We start from the raw sequence: 21,280 nt of genomic DNA, 5'->3' as shown, positions 1-21,280 counted from the left end.
GCCCCACCACAGAACACTTCTTGTAACATTGGACATTAGTAAAGCTTTTGATGCTATCCCCCGCCACAACCTAACAAATAAAATATATAACACAGACATGCACAATAACACCAAAAGATGGCTGGCCAATTATCTGGCAGGCAGGAATGCTCATGTGTCATATAATGGCCAATCATCGCACATCAGAAACATTAAGAACGGAGTACCACAGGGCTCAGTTCTATCCCCCTCATTATTTAATCTATACATGCATGACTTACCCACGCCAGACACCTCAGAAATACAAATCTCTTCCTACGCAGACGACATAACAATCACATGCACACATCGTAACACAGACAAAGCTGCAGAAATAATCCAGCCTTACCTTGACACACTCAACACATGGTTCATCACAAACAGACTCAAAATAGCTCCAACCAAATCTACAGCAACACTTCTCACCAACTGGACAAAAGAACACAAATACATACCTCATCTCTACATCAACAACACTCTAATACCACACACAAACACACCGAAAATTCTTGGTGTAACATACGATACATCCATGTCTTTCAAACAACACCTCACAAACATAAAAAACAAATGCACACCTAGACTTAACGCACTTAAGTCAATCACTGGAACAACATTTGGACAAAACAAAGAAACTAATATAACAATATACAAACAATGCATACGCTCAGTGATGAATTATGCGAGTCCTGCGTGGGCTCCTAATCTCAGTGAGACACACCACAACACCCTTCAAATCATACAAAACAAAGCCCTAAAAACAATTACAGGCTGCACAAATACATCACCTACAGACCATTTACACCATGAAACAAAAGTCCTCAAAGTCAGGGACCACCTCGACATGAGAGGCACACAAACACTTGCTGCAGCCACCACAAACACATCACACCCGCTACACTACATAGCAGAACACCCACACACACCAAGAAACATTAAAACTACACCCAAAGACCTTTATTACACACAGATACTCTCTTCTCTTCCTCCACAACCACCAAATACCAGCCTCCGGAAACATATTAATAATCATATCACTCACCGCTCCATTAACACACTGAAAGACAACACACTGCTGCATGCCAGACCCCCTGATATCCACCCTTCTGAATCCTCTCTCCCACGTAAGGACAGAGTCCACTTGGCCAGACTGCGATGCGGTCACCACCCAGCACTTCTAAGCTACCAGAAGAGGCTGGACGACCGTGTTGTGAACAGCTGCCCAGGTTGTAACACTTCACCCCATACCATACAACACATAATGGAAGACTGCATTATACACAATCATGCACGCAAACAACACAACATACACTCTATAAAGGATTTGTGGGAAAACCCAGTTTCGGCTGTGGCCTTCCTTGGGGAGACGGGACTGCTCGGACAGACAGTCTAGGGAACGACAACAACAACTGGAGGAGATCGAATGGAAAGAGAGAGTCCCCCCTATGAAAGAAATAGAGGTAACAAAGAATGAAATAATGAAACACTTGAGTAATCTTGATGTCAGAAAATCGCATGGACCAGATGAAATAGCAAACTGTATTTTGAAAGAATGCAGGAATGAACTGGCTGACAAAATACATAACATAATAAACAGTTCCTTGAAAGAAGGAAAAGTTCCAAAAGATTGGAAAAAAGCAAATATAGTACCTATATATAAAGGGGGAAATAAAGAAGACCCTACCAACTACAGACCAGTCTCTCTAACAAGTACAATAGCAAAAATTTGTGAAAGAATTATCAAAAGTAGATGGGTAAAATATTTAGAAAAAAACAATGTGCTAAATCCAAGGCAATTTGGATTCAGACGAGGACAATCATGCGTCACCAATTTAATATGTTTCTATTCAAGGCTAATAGATATAATACAAGAAAGAGATGGGCTGATTGTGCATTTCTAGACCTAAAAAAAGCTTTTGACAAAGTACCACATAAGAAGTTGCTTAAGAAAATAGAAACTGAAGGAGGAATACAGGGCAAACTGCTTAAATGGATGGAAGAAAGAAAAATGAGAGTAGTGATAAGACACACTCAAAATGGGATGAAGTCATAAGTGGTGTTCCACAAGGAACAGTTTTGTCCCCAATAATGTTTGCTATAGATATTAATGATATGGATGAAGAAATTTAAAGTTATATGAGCTTTGCAGATAATGCAAAACTATTAAAAAAAGTAAACACGGAAGAAGATTGTGAATCACTACAGAGTGATCTAAATAAAGTCTGGGAATGGAGTAAGAAGTGGGAGATGGAGTTCAATACTAAAAAGTGTAGTATAATGGAATTTGGAAAAAAGCAAAAACAGAATAACAGGATCATATAAATTGGGAGAAGAAAGTATAAAAAAGTTGAAAATGAGAAGGACTTGGGAGTCATTGTTATGAATAATATGTCACCTGAGAAACATATAAATAAGATTTTTGGTGAAACTTATAATTTAATAAGAACAATCAAAGTGGCATTTACATACCTGGATGAAGAAATGGTGAAGAAAATACTAATCACTGATAAGACCAAGATTGGAATATGCAGCAACGATGTGGTCACCAAGTACAAAAAAATGTATAACAAAACTTGAAAGAATACAAAGAGCAATTACAAAATTGGCACCAACACTCTCAAAACTATCATATGAAGAGAGACTAGCAAAACTTGAACTACAGACACTAGAGCAAAGAAGAGAGAGAGGAGATTTGATAGCTATTTACAGAATCATGAAAGGCATAGAAATTATTGATAGAGAGAATCTGATAAAATGGGATGATAGAAATACAAGAGGACATGGAAAGAAAATCAAGAAAGACAGCTATAGAAGAGATGTGAAAAAGAACAGCTTTTCTCACAGAGTAATAGAGAGTTGGAACAAGTTAGATGAGAAAGTGGTGTGTGCAAAAACAATACATGAATTTAAAAATAGTTTAGATAAAATGAGATATGAAGATGGGACACCACGAGCATAGCTCCCCTTCCCGTAAAATACAACTAGGTAAATACACACAGTAACAAACATTGAATAAGACAAAAAAAATTCAATAGTGCAAGGAGAGCAGGAGGCCTGGGTTGTATTGACTGAGAAGGGGAGCACTTGTGGTTGTCCAAAAAGAGAAAGAGGAGATTTGCTAACTATCTACAGAATAATGAAAGGAATGGAAGTTTTAGACAGGAACGACCTGTTAGTGTGGGACAACGGTAAAACGAGAGGACAAGGAAAAAAACTGAAAAAAGATAGTTATAGAAAAAACTTGAAAAGGAACAGTTTCCCACACAGAGTGATTAATACATGGAACAAATTAGACAACAAAACAGTATGTGCAAACACTATACAAGATTTTAAGATAAAACTTGATGCGGAGAGATACAAAGACTGGTCACCACAAGCATAGCTCCCCTCCTGTATATTACAACTAGGTAAATACAAAAGGGTCTAGTGCAGTGCTAATAGTGTCTATTGAGAGAAAATGGAAAGGAAACAAGGCAGAACAAGGAAAAATGGTAACGAGTTTGAGCTGAAAGATGACACAAATGCAGAGCCCTCTAGAGGAGCCAAACAGAAATTTAATGTAAACAGAGGCCTAGAAATGCCAAGACATCTTCTTAAGCTAGGTGATGATGACCCTTTTTCTTGATTTGGTAAGTATGAGGGAAGAAATTTGAGTTGAATTGTAGACATGTAAAGGGAAATGAATTTTATTAAAAGTTTATGGGATAAAGAATTCATGGAACTAAAGAGATTATGAATTTAAGAAAGAACTACCTCAAAGTAAACAAAGAGGTTTGTGATCTAAAGAAAAAGAATGTTGAAATAATGAACTGAGTGAATTAAGAAAAAAGAACTAATAAAGGTAAAATGAAAAGATGAAAAACAGACACCAATAGTGAGAATTAAAAAAAAAAAAAGGTAAATTATCAAATACAGGCAATGTCTGAAAGAATTTAAGAAAATTTAGAAGTGGACAATTTGCGGATCAAGAAATGGCAAGAAAACAAGGAAAGCAAAGAGATAGATTTTAAGAAATAGTACAAAAAATACAGGAGAATGTAAAGGACACACTTATACAAGTAATCAAAGAAAAAGCAAAATGGGTTAGAGATACAGTGGATAATTTTTTTTTTATTGTAGTATATGGACTAAAGGAAAAACATGGCCTGGTTAGGTACTTGAGAGAAAAAGCAGAAAAAGAAATAGCAAATACAATTCTAAAAAGTACAAGGTGGAGATCAAGAATGGAACAATATTCAAAAAAAAGAAATTGACCTCTAAAGATAAAATTAAAGTCACAAATGATAGCAGAAGACATATTCGCAAAATCAGGAAAGTTAGCAAAGAGTGAACTACAACAATATATGGATAAAAAGAGAAATGAATGTTGAAGAAAGAGAAAGAAAAGACACTAAGCGATGAAGCTTAAAGAAAAAAAAAAATGCAAAAACAATGGAGACCGAAAGAAAGTTCTATTGGAGAGTCTTAGACATGAGGCTGAGAAAATGGTATACTGAGGTAAGGGAAATGAAAGGAACAGAAAATGAGATGCAGAAGGAAAAAGAATTAAAATGGCTTATACTAACATAGATTAATCTCAGGATCAAGTGAACTAAATGATTAATTTGAAAAAAAAGGGAAATGTAGAGATAAAATTAAGGGGTCCACTACCACCAAGTAGTGTTGGATATGGATTATCTAATCATTGGAATAAAAATAGAGGTGAGAAACAGGGTGGAGGAGTCATGTTTTTGGCCAAGAAAAACTTAAAAGTAATGAAGGTTACAGATGGTAAAAACAGTGTGAGAATTATCATGATAAAAGTTGAAGATAGCGACATAAAAAGTAGAAAGTTTGTGGTGATTTGTGTGCCCACAAAAACAGGCTCTTGGAAAGGAAGTGACCATTCAAAATTTTTAGAAGATATTAGGCATTCATTAACTGAGATGCTGAAAGATGGGGTTAATCTGGTACTTATGGGAGCCTTTGATTGCAAAGAAATTTGTTGGGAAGAGATGACAGTGAAAGGTGGAGAGGATCTATGGGGAAATGTAACTTGACATGACTATAGAACACACACTTGGTAAAAGAAAATACCAGATTTAGAAGTAATGAAGAACCGTCGAGACTAGATTTAATATTTACAACAGAACCTGAAATTGTGGATAAAATTGAATACAATTCACCATTTGGAAAGAGTGATCACATATCAATAGAGTTTGAACTAAAGGAGGAAATATATATAGAGAGAAATGAGAAATATAGAAAAAGGAAGACTGATGTATAACAAAAATGGACTTCTGAAAAACTCAAGAATTTTTTTTCACAATGCAAGTTGGGAAAGATTCTACAATGAAGAGACACAAGTAGAAGGGAAATGGATGATTTTGATGGAAATTTATAATGAAGGAGTGGATAAATGCGTACCAAGACAGAAATGGGAAAAGGTGTATATAAAGTGCTGGTTTAACAGAAGGTGCAGAGAGGTAAAAGAAAAGACAAAGCTTACAAAAGAAGAAAAAAAAAATTAAAAGTGGCAAATATATATCAACCAAAGGAATTAACATTTAAAAGTATGCAGAGAGGAAAAAAGAAACCATGAGAAAGATATAGTAGAAAAATATAAAGACCAACCTAAGCTATTCTATAGATTTGTGAATGGAAACTTAAGAATAAGCAGGAAATGGTGAAACTGTCATGGAAATATAGAGTACTGTACATAGAAGATTTAGAAATGGCTGAAATCATGAACAATCACTTTAGCTCAGTTTTCACTAGAGAAAAAGTACAGCATCATGATGAAGGGAGAGAAATGCGATCCCACCCCCCTGAGGGAAATGATAATATAAAATGAAATAATGGAACAATTAATGAACCTCCATGTCTGTAAATCACACAGCAGAGATGGAATTGCAAATTGGATACTAAAAGAATGTAAAGAAGAATTAATTGACAAAATATATAATAACTTGCTCACTCAAAAAAGGAAAAATACCAAAGGAATGGAAAATGCCAATATTGTACCAATATATAAAGAAGGAAACAAAGCAGATCGAACAAATTACAGACTAGTTTCCCTTACAAGCACTGTAGCCAAAATTTGTGAAAAGGTTATTAAGAATAGATGGATAAAACATCTCAAAGAGAAGAAAACAATATAATAAAACCAAGACAATTAGGATTTAGACGGGGAAGATCATGTGTCACAAATTTGATCTGTTTCTACTCAAGATTAATAGACATAATACAAAAAAGGGAGGGATGGGCTGATTGTGCTTTCCTAGATTTACAAAAAGCCTTCGACAAAGTACCACATAGAAAATTATTTCAAAAAATGGAAAACGTAGGGATACAAGTTAAACTTCTATACTGGATGGAGGATTTCTTGCATGGAAGGAAAATGAGGGTAGTGCTCAGAGAAAAGTGGGAGGAGGTGATAAGTGGAGTTCCACTGGGACCAGTATTGGCTCCAATAATGTTTGCTATTTATGTGAATGACATGGATGAGGGTGTGGACAGTTACATGAGCTTCTTTCCTGATGACACAAAGTTGTTAAGAAAAGTGAGTATTGAAATAGACTGTGAGTCACTGCAGAGAGATCTGAACAGGGTTTGGGAATGGAGGCAGAAATGGGAAGTGGACTTCAACATTAAGAAATGTATAGTGGGATTTGGAAGTAAAATCAGGATATTTGGACAATATTAAATCAGTGAAAATGAAGTAACGAAAGTGGAATCTGAAAAAGACCTGGGAATAATCATCACAAAGGACATGTCCTCTGATAAACAGCTAAACAAAATTGTTGGAGAAACCTACAATTTGCTGAGATCAATAAAGGTGGCATTTACTTAATTGGACAAAGAAATGGTAAAGAAAATACTAGTCACACTGATAAGGCCAAGACTGGAGTATGCAGTGACACTATGGTTACCCAGTACCAAAAAAATATATAAGGAAAATTTCAAGAATCCAAATAGCAACTATGTAGATGGCCCCCACACTTTCAGAACTGAAAGAGATATTATCAAAACTAGAGTTACAGACCCTGGAACAAAGAATGGAAAGGAGATCTGGTGACCATCTATAGAATCATGAGAAAACTTACTAAATTGAGATAGAAATACAAGGGGTCATGGAAGGAATCTCATAAATGACGGTTATAAGAGACCTGAAAAAGAACAGCTTTCCCCACAGGATAATTGATGTTTGGAACAGGTTAGATGAGAATGTGGTGTGTGCAAAAACGATACACGAATTTAAAAACAGTCTAGATAAAATGAGATATGGAGATGGGACACTATGAGCATAGCTCCCCTTCCCATAAAATACAACTAGGTAAATATATATATATATATGTATGTATATAGCCCTCCTACCACCAGAGTTTTGGCAATACAGTCTCTAGAAATTCAATATGTGGGTTCCTGTGCATCCAGAAAAGATTTTGCTGATTTGCTTAATAGTTGTGCAAAAAAAAAATAATAATAATAATAATTTAACATTACAGGTATTAATTGAGGTCTCACACAACCATGTGACATCATGGCATCACATTACCTAGAAGTGTTGTCATGGACATTTTGTAAGACCCAATTGTGATTTCATTGGTATTACATGTAACTCAAGTGTGATGTTATTGGAAGCCTGATGGGAATTAGTCTGAATCACCAGTGAGAGGTAGGAACTTGATGAAGGTTTTGGTTTTCTAGTATCTTCATGTGTATATATCATGTATGTCATGTATGTATGCATATTTGACACAAGGGACCAACAATAGGTACCTGCTTATGGTCCTGCAAAATGGACAGCAGACCTCATTTTCAGAACCCATCAACCCCTAACTTCCAAAAAGAGGTGCAGCCCTGAAGGGCAGACACTTGGTCAGACTGGGCTGAAGATCTCTTCCTATAAACTTCAACTGTATTTCTTACACCTATTTACACATGGGGACCTGATAACTGACAGCTGCTTCCCTCCTACTACTTTCAGTTGGTGACACAGAAACAGTTCCACACTAAACACAGACAAGAGTCCAAACTTGCTTTCCAGAGAGGTCTGTGGGAGAGCCCAATTACCATTGCCAGCCATTATGGAGCTGCACATCTTCCACTTTGTAACATTTGAGGCAACATTTTTTATTAAAAATTACATATTTTTTTATTTACAAAAAAGTACATGGTTGTGATGCCATATCTTCTTATTATCAGCAACATATCTCATATTTTAACATTTCCAAAGCAGTGTTCCTGGGTTGTATCAACGCAATGCTTTAAAATGAGCTCTGGCTTGGAAAGTATAATTTCTAAATGTGAAAAAACATTAATTTCTTTGAAGTTTTTCAAGGGGATAAAAAAGGATATTCTAGCCAGTACCTGGTAGAAATTTCTAAGTGAATTTTTTTTAACTGAAATAGTATTTTTTTTTTTTTTTTTTTTTTTTTTTTTTTTCTCCAGTAACAAAGTACACATGTAAGGATAATAAGAAATATATAGTGTCCATTACTATTGAATCACAAGCAGAGCTCTTACATGCCTAAGTGCTACCCCGGGGCAAAGCTCTCAGTGACACACACCCTCTCCCCCATCACCACTTCCAATTTCCACCATCACTTACAGCCTGTTTTAGCTATTGGCTTGCAAAATAATTAAACAGATTTTAAAAATCTTATTTAATGCCCCTACTGCAGAAAGGATAATGGAAAAATATTTCATATTCCATTGATTCTAATACAAAATTCATGTATTATGGTAAAATATTCAGGGCTCCTTTGACTTTTTTTTTTATTATGATTACTTTGTTAGCCTTGTGGGCGGCATGTCCAGACTAGAATTGGCGCCCCCCTAAATGTGCCACCCCATGTGAGGATCCTGATCACAAATAGACTACCAGTTGCTTTCCTTAGATGAAAAAAAAAATCACATGGCAAGAAGCTTATGGTGTTGAGGATGCTTAAAGAAATAGACATGTATTAACACTAAACCAGGAAAGTTGATTTTGTATTAAAAATATTTATTATTATTATTATTATTATTATTATTATTATCTATTAATTTATTTAATTTTATTTTACTTTTTTAAGTCATCAGCACTCCTGTCAGATGTTAAACTGGTAATGGCAAGTTTCAACAGTACCTGATACAGCCATCTTGTTTTCTGACTGTTGATAGTAAACTTAGCAAGTTTACTACAGCTTAAGCTTATTTAGTAGTATGTCATATTTTATGAATCTGATTTTGTTGCATTTTGTTCAAGTTGGGTAATGTCACTAATATATTGCAAAGCTTAGTATATGTATATATATATATATATATATTGAAGGGCATACTTTTGGTTGTACTGATTCTTAATTTCCCTCTATTGTGCCAAGATGTTTATTTGTGGAAAGTAAAAGAAAATAATTTCAAGTGTAAAGTGATCATAATTCTAACTGTATCAAAATCATGTGATGCTCTTATTACGTGTATATAGCACAAAAATAATCATTCTCTTAGTACTTTGTAGAAAGTATGGTCAGCATGTGTGTGCAGTTCTCCAATTTGCCTCATGGTATGTTGTAGTGTGTGTGTATGTACATACATGATGTCAGGCATGGTGTGCTCTGCAGCCTTGTGTTATACAGTAGTGTGTGTATGTATGTATTGCCACCAAGAAAGTGCAGTACATCTCTGGTGCACTTGCTGCCTTTCTTTTGCATGGCTGGTTCTCATTTATAGACTACACAAGTCTTAGTAGTACAATATTCAAATGGTCATCCATATGATTTTAAAACAGCATAAAGGTTTTGAGGTTTATTTAGTTACACATGCATTTTATCATATAAATCATGCCAAACATAACTGTACAACATAGTATTTTTCATCCTCATAAGTTTCATCAAGTCATGTATTGTGTCAACATAACAGAGTTTAAATATTTTTATTCTTCATACATCTGCTAAAGATTTTCAGCAGTGGTCACATTGTTGTATTTATTTTCATGTTGAGATCCTTGTTTTTCTTGTGCTTCACTTGTCATCTGTGCAAGTGCTCATCTGCTATTTGTAAGTTGTTTAAATGAAAAATAAAAAAATTGATAAAAATAAACTTTTGACATTGTTGAATGCAATCCTACAGTTTGATGTCAAGAATCCCAATGCTTATGATTGCATTACAAGTTTTTGCTAACATTCTTAATACCTTTGTACAGCTTATGTCAGCTGGCATACTAGCAAGAAGACCTGTAACACAGGTTACTCTGCAAGGTGTTTAGGTGTACTTGAGTGGTTTCTATATGAAAATTATAGTGTTCATAGGATATTTACTATCTTGTACTGAGCAGTTGTACTAACTAATCTCCTGATGTATGAGTAATGTATTGTACACAGATGTCTACCTAAGAATAATGTTTATACTCAGTGTTGCCAGTTATTGGTCAGTGTGTACCTTCCAACCTCATTTAACTATTAGGTTGATTTGTATGCTCTGCCTGTTTATATAGCTGAAAACAAGCATTCTGTCTACATAAAAAGTAGTCTTTTTTTAAAACCATATACAATATTTACAGTGTACTGTAATGCTTCCTCTTCCTTCTTTTTTCAAATATCTTTGGCTCCCAGAGTTAAGAAAGAGAGAAAAAAAAAGTGAAGTTTAAAAAGGATGGTCAATTTTCAAAATTATTATGAAGGATAAGTAAAGTTTAGGAAAAGAAAGTACAAGTAAATTGAAATTGATTAACATGGAGCTCAAACTATTTGTGTGTGTGCTGCCATGCAAAAAGGCATAATATTATTATGATTATTATGATTATAATAGTTATTATTTTTTTTTTTTTGTGAATTACTTTATAGCATGTAGTATTTGGGTTCATGTTACATTGAATGGGCATTAAATGTCACAAATGGTCTTTGTTTTACTTTTAATCCCCCAATTAATCTTTTTTTATTGCAATTATTTTATTTCTTCATGGATCAAAATATTTGAATTGTGATCACACTTCTGAGTATATATATATATATATATATATATATATATATATATATATATATATATATATATATATATATATACATACATATATTATAAATGAAGACATTGACAAATAAGAGGAGTGTAGAGAAAACAAATAGAACAATAGTTTTTGTGCATATATATATATATATATATATATATATATATATATATATATATATATACAGTCGAACCTCAAAAGCCCGGACTAATTGGGGGGAAGGGTGGTCCGTTCATGCCAAAAGTCCGGTAATCGAAAATATCGCCCTAACACCCGTAGATTTTCGTATAGGTAATGTATGATATGGTGGGTAGTGAATGGTGGGATGAGGAAACAAAGAAGGTTGTAGAAGAGAAGAAGCGAGCTTTCACAGATTGGTTACAAAAGAGGACAGGGGAGTCATATGAGACGTACAAAGAAAAGAAAAGAGAAGTAAAGCAAAAGGTAAAGGAGGCAAAGAGGAGAGCAGATGTGAAATGGGGTAGGAGTATGACAGAAAATTTTGAAAGTAATAAAAAGATGTTTTGGAAAGAAATTAAGAGAGGAAGAGGAGGCGAATCAAGTAGGGAAGAAAAGGTAAAAGGTACAGATGGAGAGATGATAATGGAAGAGATGGCAGTGAGGGGAAGATGGGCAGAATATTTTAGGGAGTTGCTGAATGTGAAGGAGGATAGGGAAGGAAAGATAGCTGCAGTGGGAAATGCGAAGAAAATGAGAGTGATGAGTGAGGAGAATGGAGGAGAAATAAGGAAGGATGAGGTGAAGGCAGTTGTAAAGATGATGAAAGCAGGTAAGGCACCTGGTCTGGATGGATGTCATGCAGAATGTCTGAAAAAGGGAGGTACAGTGATGATGGACTGGTTGGTGAGGTTATTTAATGTTTGCTGGAGAGAGGGTAGAGTACCGGAGGACTGGAGTAGTGCCTGTATAGTTCCTCTTTACAAGGGAAAAGGGGACAAGTGTGAATGTAGTAATTTCAGAGGGATTAGCCTGTTGAGTGTAGTAGGGAAGGCTTATGGGAGGATCTTAATTGAGAGGATTAGGAGAGGAACAGGAGTAATTGGTGAGGAACAGTGTGGATTTAGGACGGGTAGAGGTTGTGTAGATCAGATCTTTGTGGTAAGACAGATATGTGAGAAAGCTATAGGAAAGGGGAAGGATGTTTTTTGGGCTTTTATGGATCTGGAAAAAGCTTATGATAGGGTAGACAGAAAGGCACTGTGGGAGGTTATGCAGATTTATGGGATAGGAGGAAAGCTTTTGGGAGCTGTCAAGAGTTTTTATGAGAGTAGTAGAGCATGTGTTAGGATTAGAAATGGAGAGAGTGAGTGGTTTGAAGTAAAGGTGGGACTTCGTCAAGGATGCGTTATGTCGCCCTGGCTGTTCAACTTATACATGGATGGAGTGGTGCGAGAGGTGAATGCTAGGGTAGTGAGTCAGGGATTGTAGATGGTTAAAGAAAATGGAGAAAAGTGGGAGGTGAGCCAGCTGCTGTTTGCGGACAACACTGCGCTTGTGGCAGGGTCAGAGGAGGGATTGAGGAAGCTGGTGATAGAGTTTGGGAGAGTATGTGATAGAAGAAAGCTAAAGATAAATGTGGGTAAAAGTAAGGTGATGAGATGTACAAGGGGTGAAAGTGGCAGTAGACTGGAAGTGAACATTAAGGGAGAGCGACTGGAGGAAGTGGATAGTTTTAGATACTTGGGTGCAAGTGTAGCAGGAAAAGGTGGAGTGAAGGTGGAGGTAGAATGTAGATTGAGAGAAGCGAGTAAATGCCTTGGTGGGTTAAAGAGTGTAATGAGGAATAGACATTTGGGAATGGATGCGAAGAGGAGACTGTATGAAGGAGTGATTGTGCCAACAGCACTGTATGGGGCAGAAACGTGGAACATAAGAGAAGAAGAGAGAAGGAGTTTGAATGTGTTTGAGATGAGGTGTCTGAGAAGTATGGTGGGGGTTACTAGGCTGGATAGAGTGAGAAATGAGGAGGTGAGGAGGAGAACGGGTGAAAAAGGATTTGGGAGATAGGGTTGATGAAAGAATATTAGGATGGTTTGGACACATGGAAAGAATGAGTGAAGAAAGACTAGTAAAAGAGGTATGGAAGGCAGATGTGGAGGGAGTGAACATGAGGGGACGTCCTAGGATGAGGTGGATGGATGGGGTGAAGGAGGCTTTGGGGAAGAGGGGAATGTCTGTTGAGGAAGGAAGGGAGAGGACGGAAGACAGAGGTGAGTGGAGAATGGTTGTATATGGATGATGTTGTGACTGTATGAGGAGGAATGGGCGGGGGGGTGGGGGGTGGGGTAGTATGTGTGAGTAAATTTTGACGCAGCCCGAAGGGATTTCTCCCCGTCCTCGCCTTATATGCAAAGGGGGACGGAGAGGGGGGGTCGCCGATTAAATGAAGCGGCCTTGCTGTGGATGTACTGTGTCTTGCGATACTGCTTCTGACCCAGGGCGGTGGGCAGGGTGCAGGGATGACCCGTCATCCAGGAGGTGCTCAGATGAGAGGAAGGGTGGGAGGGGTGTGGAGGGTATTTAGGGATGAAATGGGTGGGAGTGTTTTTATGCCTTTCCCTTTTTGGCTACCTCCCATGGAAGGGGGGAAAAGCCTTGGTATATGTATGTATGTATGATATGGCATAGAAACACAAGAATAATACTCTAACACTGTAATAATAACAATACTGTAATAATAATACTATAATACTAATAAGTCTGTAATAATTGTAATACGGGCATGTAAATGTACTGTATATACAGTGTACTGTACTGAACTTTTTATTACGTACACTGTAAATATCGGAAGGTATGCACGCGGGACAGTGGTGGCGGGCAGGGTTGCCGCGTTTTCTACACTGCCGTGTAGAATGGGAGTGTTGCCATACCGGGGCATACATTTTTCTCGGGAGTGTGCAGACTTTCATAGCAAGATATACTTGTCAAACTTTGACAAAATGTTGGTTCTATTTTTTTTTATTCTTGAATGTATATAAGTCCCTCATGCCCTAACATATTCAGTAAGATATAAAAAATAGTTTTTTAATATTATTATCGCTAAAAGAAAGCTGAAACTTTAGCGTAGATTTTTTTTTTCTACACGGTAAAAACGTATCTTTTGGGGTATGATATTTTATAAGTAACACAATTACCATTAAAAGTCAGATTTTGATGTACCATTTATTATTTGATAACTAGTTCTATGATTTTTAAACAAAAGTTTGAGTTTTTGAATGTTTTTAACAGCCCGCTGATATGTAGAAAAAAATGACTCGTGTCCTTGTGCAGTTGCCACATGCCGCTATTTTACTACGTTTTGGTACAAAATCTACGAAACGGCAGCCCTAGTGGCGGCTTGACTGGGCCGGGTTTGAGTACACGTGTACGGCCGTCGCTGCCACCTACCAGACAAATAGGGAACTTTGCTAGAAAAGTCTGCACTTTGTTCATTTCGACCGGTCATACGAGGGTCCGGGCATTCGGGGCCCGGGCTTTCGAGGTTCGACTGTATATGTATATATATATATATATAATATATATATATATATATACACGTCTATACCTAGTTGTATTTCATGGGAAGGGGAGCTATGCTCATAGTGTCCCGTCTTCAAATCTCGTTTTATCTAGACTGTTTTTAGATTCGTGTAGCATTTTTGCACGCACCATATTTTCATCTAACTTGTTCCAAATGTCTATTACCTCGTAGGGAAAGCTGTTCTTTTTCAGGTCTCTTTTATAACTCTTTCTTGGTTTTCTTTCCGTGTCCTCTTGTATCTCTACTATCCAATTTTATTAGATCCTATCAATAGTTTCTATGCCTTTCATGATTCTATACATATTTATCAAGTCCCCTCTCTCTCTTCTTTGCTCTAATGTATGTAGCTCAAGTTTTGCTAGTCTTTCCTCATATGATAGTTCTGAGAGTGTTGGTGCCACCTTTGTAATTGCTCTTTGTATTCTTTCAAGTTTTGTTATACATTTTTTTGTACTTGGTGACCACGTCGTCGCTGCATAATCCAATCTTGGTCTTATCAAAGTGACTAGTATTTTCTTCACCATTTCTTCGTCCAGGTATGTAAATGCCACTTTGATTGTTCTTATTGAATTATAAGTTTCTCCAAAAATTGTGTTTATATGTGACTCCCAGGTCCTTCTCATTTTTTTTTCTTCCAAATTCCATTATACAGATTGACCTCTCATTAATGGACACCGCATTACCGGGTATCGGATACAATGGACAAAATCCGCTGGTCCGGTTTGACAGTCTAAATTTCGCGGGTAGGGTGAATGCGTCCGTCAGTTCGGCGTTCGTCCGCTGAGTGGCTGATGGCGTGATGGTCTACACTTTGTTTTGTTAGTAGTTAACAAGATTGTGATCGGTGTGGAAATTTGGACGTTTATTAGCTGTGTTTGCGGTGTTTTCGCAGTGTCTTCTGTTTTTGGTGATCTCCCCCCAATACACACACACACAAACCACTCCATATAAAGAAAATAGAAAGAATCCAAAGAGCAGCTACAAAAATGGCACCTGCACTTGCAAACCTATCATACGAAGAGAGATTGGCTAAACTGGAGTTACCGACACTGGAGCAAAGAAGAGAGAGAGGTGACCTATTGACCATCTACAGAATCATGAAAGGCACAGAGGTACTCGATAGTGAGAACTTACTTAACTGGGACAAAAGAAACACAAGAGGACATGGAAAGAAAATAAAAAAACATAGCTATAGAAGAGAACTGAAGAAAAACAGTTTTCCTCATAGAGTTTTGGACACTTGGAACAAACTGGACAATGGAATAGTATGCGCAAAAACCATTCATGAGTTTAAAAACAAACTAGACACTGCAAGATACAAAGGCGGGACATCACGAGCATAGCTCCCCTTCCCGCAAAATACAACTAGGTAAATACAACTAGGTAAATCAACAGATTATTCACATCAACGGGCACCATTACCCCCCTTTTAGTCCGTTAATGAGAGGTCAATCTGTACTATACTTCTTAATATTGAATTCCATCCCCCACTTCCTACTCCATTCCCATACTTTGAGATTACTCTGCAGCTACTCACAATCTTCTACAGTGTTCACTTTTTTCAACAATTTTGCATCATCTGCAAAGAAGCTCATATAACTTTCAATTCCTTTAGCCATATCATTAATATATGTAGCAAACATTATTGGGGCCAGAACTGTTCCTTGTGGAACTCCACTAATCACTTCATCCCAATTAGAATGTTTGTCTCTTATCACCATTCTCATTTTTCTTCCATGCAAGAAGTCTTCCATCCACTTCAGCAGTTTGCCCTGTATTCCTCCTGCAGTTTCTAATTTCTTTAGCAATTTCTTATGTGGCACCTTATCAAAAGTTTTTTTCAGGTCTAGAAATGCACAATCAGCCCATCCATCTCTTTCTTGTATTACATCTATTAGCCTTGAATAGAAACACATTAAGTTTGTAACACATGATCGTCCTCGTCTAAATCCAAATTGCCTTGGATTTAGTACTTTGTTTTTTTCCCAAATGCCTTACCCATCTAATTTTGATAACAGATTTTAGCTATCATACTTGTAAGAGAGACCAGTCTATAATTAGTAGGGTCTTCCTTGTCTCCCCTTTTATATATTGGTACTATATTGGCTATTTTCCAATCTTCTGGAACTTTTCCTTCTTACAATGAACTGCTTATTAGACTATGTATTTTGTCTGATAATTCCTTCTTGCTTTCTTACAAAATCCAGTTTGCCATTTCATCTGGTCCATGCGATTTTCTGACATCGAGATTGCTCAAGTGATTCATTATATCTTTTCCTGTTACTTCTATGTTTTTCATAGGGGGGACTTTCTGCTCACACTTGACATCTCTAAGTTGTATGTTCTCCCTCGTGAACACAGATTTAAAATGCTTGTTCATAATTTCTGCCATATCTAGTTCCTCTGTGTATTCAACTCCTTGTCGTAGTTTCTCTAATTCTTGTTTGTTTTTCAGTTTGTTGTTTATAAATCTATAAAATAGTTTCGGTTTATCTCTACATTTTTCTATGACATCTTTTTCGTATTTTCTCTTTTCTTCTCTGCACACTTGTGCATATTGATTTCTATAACTATACTGTATGTTTTCCATTTTTCAGGTCTTTTGTCTTTTTTTCCCATTTTATCCAAGCTTTATCCTTTTTGTCTTTTAAATCCCTACATCTTTTGTAGTACATATAGTTTTTCTCGTTTTTGTCTTGGAACATACTTTTCCACTCTATAATTTTTTTTCAAAATACTCCAATTCTCTTCTACTGTTGTTTCCTCCTTGAGTATCCTTTCCCAGTCTGTTTTTTTTTTTTTTTTTTTTTTAAGAATTCTCTTATTTTATCAAAATTTGTCTTTCCATACATTAATCATCTCTTTTTATATTGTTCGTTTTTTCCATTTATTTTTCTTCATTTAGTTCCAGTTCAACCAATATGTGGTCACTTTTACTTATTGGTGTCTTATATTCAATCTTGTCCACTATTTCAGGTTTTGAGGTGATTAATAGTTCCAGTCTCGATGGTTCTTCCTCATTTCTATACCTAGTTTTCCCTTGTATCCATTGTGTCATTGTATGCTCTATAATCATATCAAGTAGTAAATTTTCCCATAGGTCATCTCCACCCTTCACTGTCATCTCTTCCCAGCAGATTTCTTTACAATTAAAGTCACCCATTATAACTATTCTTCCTCCATTGTCTTATTTAGTGTTATCCTTGTGTCTTCTAACATATTTTTGTGTTCTCTCTCTTCCAACGAAGCCATTTTAGGAGGCAAATAATTTACCACAAACTTCCTGCTCTTCCCATCCCCGTCCTCCACTTCCATCATAATCAGCTCTACTCTATTCTTTCCATATGTGATATTCCTCACATTTATATCCTTCTTAGTTAGGAACATAACTCCACCACCTTGTTTTACCTCTCAGTTTCTAATCCAATAATTATATGCACCATGTCCTACACTGTTGGGTGGTAGTGGACCTTTCAATTTTGTCTCTACAATTCCCATTATGTCCGGATCTTTTTCCTTCAGGTAATCATTCAGTTCATTCAAGCCTGTTATTAAGCCATCTATATTTGTGTAAAACACTTTTAATTTTCTGCTACCTACATCCTGTTTTGTTTCCCTTCCGTTCTTCTCCACTGAACCATTTCCTCACTTTCATATCCACTCCTCTCCTATAGAATTTCTCTCTGACTGTTCTGTTCTCGTTTTTTTCCTTAGCTTCCATTCTTTTTGCTTTCTCATCCTCTCCTCTTTATTCATCTCTCTTTTTATCCATACCTGTTTATATAGATCACTTTTTGCTAGTTTCCCTGTTTTTTGCTAAGATATTCTCTGCTGTCGTTTGTGACCTGAATATAACCTTAATTGGTCTGGTCTTATTTGTATTGTATTTCCCTATTCTATATATTTCTTCAATTTCTTTCCTTGTTTTTTGTTCATCTTGAACTACTAATATCTTGTTTACTTTTTCCTTCTCCATTACTCTTGTAGTCCTATTTGGACTATGCTTCTCTACCATCCCTAATATAAATTATACATTTATTTTTATCCACTAAGTCTCTTACTATACCCTCCTTCTCCATCATCACTTTAATAACTGTCCTTAGTTTATTCTTTCATCTGTTGGTTTACTATATCTAAATTAAATTTTGTTGTTCTCTTGGAATTTTATCCAACCCTGTACCTCTTTTTGCTATGGACTCGTTATTCTCTGTATTATTATTTAATTCCTCATTCTCATCCTTTACTTTTAACTGTCTTTTTAATTCTTCTATTTCTTTATTTAGGTTTTGGTTCTCCTTTATTTCTTCCAATTTATCAACTCTTTGTGTAATCCGTGTAAGTTGACGAACGGCCAGCTTGGTTCTTCGTGATGCCGAACGGAGGTGCATGAGGAGCGAAGAGGAACGGGGTAAGCTGTGAATATATAAGCTGTCAATGATTTGTTTGTGTACACTCTGAGGGAGTCCTTTCAGGACGAAACGTTAGCAATAAAACTCAAACGGTTCCTGTTTACCTCACCACCCTTCCATTGAACCTAACCTCCCACTGTTCGTTCATTTTCTCTAGTTTTTCCTCTAGACTTGCCAATCGGGGAGGTTGTCATCTCCCCCCCCATTAAATCCATGGAAATAATTATCTTCATCTTCCATTGCCATGCTCTTATCTATATTTCTAATTTTTACATTTTTACTAACCTCTTCGATTTCACCTCTATCGTCTGTGCACCTTTTGTTGACATTCCTTTTGATTTCCGGGGCCCGTTCGTCCCCTTCCTCATTTCCTCCCCCCCCCCCCCGCCCACCCAGGGGCCCAGTACTTTGATGTAGTTCGGGGGCTTGCGTGAAGCAATGAAGGGTAAAGCAGTGGCAACGGGGTAGTCTTTCACCCTGGTAGGTTTGACCATGCTGCTATTGACCCAGAGCTTCCAGACGAAATATGTTGGCCTCCTTTTCACCCTCAGCCTAATATTCCATTTTTCCCTCCATCCACTTCCAGTTTGTGCTGGCACTAACTGGATAGGTAAAAATGGGCGACCCCTCACTCTTCCCCTTGGTGAACTCGCCTATCCCTTTTCTTCATATTGCCTACCCAACTCTGCACTCCAGTCTTTCTCTTGTACTTACTGGGAAGGTTCTGGTAACGTGGTGCCTTCCAAGCTGCATGCTTAAACCCAGTCAATTGGGGATGTATACCGTGAGGTCCCTACTCCCTGCGAGGGCCGAAAGCCCGCCGACTGGGGAATACATGTTTGTGATGAAGGTACCTGGCTGCTGACTTCCTTTCCCCCCTTTCCTGTACACATGCAGGATGACTACGCCGGCCCCATTCTTTATGGGACAAAACTCCAGAGGACAAATCGGGTTTTCAAAGTCTACAGCTCAATTCCGAGGTCCTGCATGTGTAAATCACCATATTCTGGAACTTTCTGGTCCTATGGGGAACTTTCCTTCACCTCCCAAGGCATTGGGAGGCCATGGTATCTTTCTTTCATGCATTTCTCTTAACTAACTTTCAAATATGACCACAACCAATGCAGAAAACGAAAAATCTGCAGCAAGTAACAAACTGGCACCTATACCTCCACCTCCAGACCCCCCAGATCCTCCTGACAAACCTGGACCTAACTTGGACCCCTCTCTCGACACAACCAAGGATAAGGAAAAAGGCAAATCTCAGAATAAATTTATCAAGCCCCAGACGGGAAAGTCAACAAACATTAAAAATCTTAAGGGTTTTTCACATTGAAGATATTCCTCTCCAATGTAATTATGAGATTATCTCAAATACCCTAGGTGATTTTGGTAATATCTCTGAAATTCGAATGAACTTCCTTAAAATAAACAAAAGTGGGAAGCTTGGGTTAATTTAAGTAAATATGAAGATGCACTCAAAGCCAGCTGTTACATAGGCAGCCTAAAAAAATATATGAATATGATTTACGAGGAGCTTTAACAGACGGAGTTCCAACTAATCTAGACATATTTACTATCTGAATGGGCTCCAGCTATTGATCAGCAGAGGTGGGCGCGCGAACCTTTTTTTGTGTTCCGAATCCGAACCCGAATCTTCGCCGGTTTTGGGTTCCGAACCTCCGAATAGCGAACCCGATTTTCAAAATTTCGGTGCGAACATTTATTCCGAACATTTGTCCGCGAACCTCCGAATCTTTAAAAAATAGCAAAGCGAACCTTAATTCCCATACCTTCCGAACATTTCCAAACCTAAATTTTACTCATTCCGAATCTCCGAATCTAAATTTAAAGCTTTCCGATTAATTTTTTTTTTAAGATATCTACATTATTTATTAAACAAATTATTACTAGAATTTTTTTTTATTAATACAAGACAGTAAAAAGTAAAAACAAAAGTTCACAAAACAAACAGTAAAAACATTTAAAACAAAAATTCACAACACTTCAGTCTTCACTCTTCACTCTTCACAGATTCACTCTAATTAATTTATTAAATTATTTTCATACTAAACCATTGGAACTTTTAAAAGTAAAACTTACCTCAGGTCAAGGGCCTTCTGCTGGTCAAACCTCTCAGCCATAGCTTCCTCAATACAGCCCTGCCTGAGGCTTTTGGCATCCCGACCACCGCCAGAAGCAGAGCGGCCACGTTTACTGCTGCCATCTAAGGCTGCTTTTAAGGCAGGACTATCTAAAGGGTGCTTGGTGCATAATGCTTCTTTAAGTTGCTGTTGGTGTCATTGTGAAGCTTCAGCCTCGCAGTGCAATTTTTATTGGCACAGA

Source organism: Oratosquilla oratoria, chromosome 20, assembly GCF_046742065.1.
Source record: "Oratosquilla oratoria isolate Oo_2021 chromosome 20, ASM4674206v1, whole genome shotgun sequence".
NCBI classification, from domain to species: Eukaryota; Metazoa; Arthropoda; class Malacostraca; order Stomatopoda; family Squillidae; genus Oratosquilla; species Oratosquilla oratoria.
The sequence above is the reverse complement of the archived record's forward strand: the minus strand, read 5'-3'. Positions refer to the sequence as shown.